The 2,156-nt window shown below is 35.2% G+C and overlaps 2 protein-coding genes across 2 annotated transcripts in view; both read right to left on the reverse strand.

The window, feature by feature from the left end:
- LOC109543735 (rho GTPase-activating protein 26) overlaps nt 1-2,156 on the reverse strand; it is a gene marked incomplete at its 3' end in the record, with an annotated part of 44,470 nt that overhangs the window by 34,232 nt on the left and 8,082 nt on the right.
- The window catches only part of LOC125502516, a 49,518-nt gene that overhangs the window by 5,492 nt on the left and 41,870 nt on the right, over nt 1-2,156 (reverse strand). The gene's annotated exons all lie outside the window — the stretch shown is intronic.

The following is a 2,156-nucleotide window of genomic DNA, read 5'->3' on the forward strand; positions in this document are numbered from 1 at the left end:
AATAATAAAATGCATCGATTTCATATTTAAAATTTTGTGGCAATGTCATTTTTTGAAATGTCATGTTTTGAAGTTTGTAATTAAGTTTAAGTACTATTTCAACTTAAAACACCTGTGGTCTTGGGATGGTGTATGCATGTTGCATACTCTGCATGACATTTGCCCTTCTTAAAAAGATCGTATTTTACGTGTGACAACATCGCAAAAGTAGATAAGTAGGCCATTAAAACGATTATGAGACTGAACTTGTAACAAAGGTATAATTTACAAATTGTAAGTAAACTTGAAAATAGGATCAATAGTTGCTGATAAACCTACGTAATTCCTTAAAAAAGCATTTCGGTTATTTTTAAATAAAAATACTAAAAAATATATAATGACAGTGCAAGTTCAGTTTGTCGCACACTGTGCGGCAAAGTCCGTGCGTAAAAGTAAAACAAATGAACGCTAAAGAAAAGTGCTTCTTTTTGATCATCGCTTCTGTTCGCAAAATGGCACTTTTTGATTCATTCGAATAAAAAAACACTTTTTGAAACATGATTATCCAATTTATGCTTGGAAAAGTAAATAAAAAAAAAACACACAAAATATTCAGATGGAGACGGAAATTCTAATTCAATATGAAGATTAAACCTTGCCATTATACGTGAAAACAATATCATTTAAATGTGCTCCACGCGACCTCCTACAGGCCTCAATCCATTTGAGGCAATTTTCAATGACTTTTCGGCACATTACCGGGAATATCTCGGTCATAACTTCACGGATATTGGCTTTCAGTTGCTCAAGAGTTTGAGGATTGTTGGCGTAAACACGATCTTTCGCATGAGCCCACAAAAAGAAATCTAACGGTGTTAAGTCGCAGGATCTTGCGGGCCAATTGATCACTCAATCACGAAATTACAGGACCTGGAAATTTCTCTTGCAATAGGGCTCTAACTGCCAGTGTTGTGTTTTTAGATGTTGAAAATATGTGTTGTTTGCAATGAACTTTGCAAATTACTAACGAAATTGATCGTTTCTTTGAAGGCCAGACCAAAAAAGTTGACTCTTGGATCAGGGTCAGGCTCATGTGCCAGAACACAAAACAACAGAACTAAAGCATTGAAATTTATGCTTAAATTGCACCAATTTATTGCGAAAACAATCTCCAAGTCAGACCCGCAATCGACTGGCCAAGAAGATGACCTTCAATAAGTCGCTCATTTTATTGGCCAATAAATCGGAGAAAAGTGCGTACTGCAATACCGGCATTAAACTTGAATACGTTTTTGTCTCTGATTCGGAACCGGTAAACAATTTCTGATAGAGTTTAATTAGAGCAAAACACTTCTCGAGAGCCTCTATCGAAAAGGTTCTGATGATTTTTCGATAGTCCCAACCGTTTCTGAGATAAAATTGAAAAACTTCGAGAATTTATTAAGTAAAATTCCAATATATTTTCGAGATTAGGCATTTTCCTTAATGCCTCAGAAGAAAAAGATAGGTATCGGAACGGCCCACCACAATGGTTCTGAAGACTCAATAGATATTTTCAACCGTTTCCGAGATTCAAGCCGTTTTAAGAACTCAGTCAAAGCGTGAAGTAAAAATTTTGAATATCGTTTATCTTATTACGTTTCGGCGAGACAACAGCGCCATCATCAGATTTTAAATTTACACAAACTCATAATTGGTAAATATTAACGTTCTTTTAGGTCTTTGTCTTCTTGAAACCTTACATTTGTCTCAGAAAGACAAATTTACGGTTACTTAATTTACGTAATGAAATAAACGATATTAAAAATGTTTACGTCACACTTTGACTGAGTCCCAGGAAAGATAAGAATATAATAACAAGTACACGCAGTCAGGAAAATAAATCGGAATAAAACCGAATCAATGAAAGAAGGGCCTCCAGACAGGCGAAAAGCTCATTAGGACTGTTCGGATATTTGCAACTGATTCGGAAAAAATGTGCTTTCAAATTTTTAGAGGACTTGAAAAGGTCGAAACTCTAGTCCGATCTGCACTTTTTTGCACCAAGATAAACCTAACAATCATGGGATGGGGTCTTTTCACCCAAAAATGACAAAATTAATTTTATTAGAAAATTCGCCTCATTCATTGTTTTGCAGGGAATTTTAGAAAACCATTTTCAGCTTCGAGTTTGGCAG

Source organism: Dendroctonus ponderosae, unplaced genomic scaffold (genome assembly GCF_020466585.1).
Source record: "Dendroctonus ponderosae isolate FM_Combo_2020 unplaced genomic scaffold, Dpon_F_20191213v2 Dpon_F_20191213_1, whole genome shotgun sequence".
In the NCBI taxonomy this organism is placed as follows: Eukaryota; Metazoa; Arthropoda; class Insecta; order Coleoptera; family Curculionidae; genus Dendroctonus; species Dendroctonus ponderosae.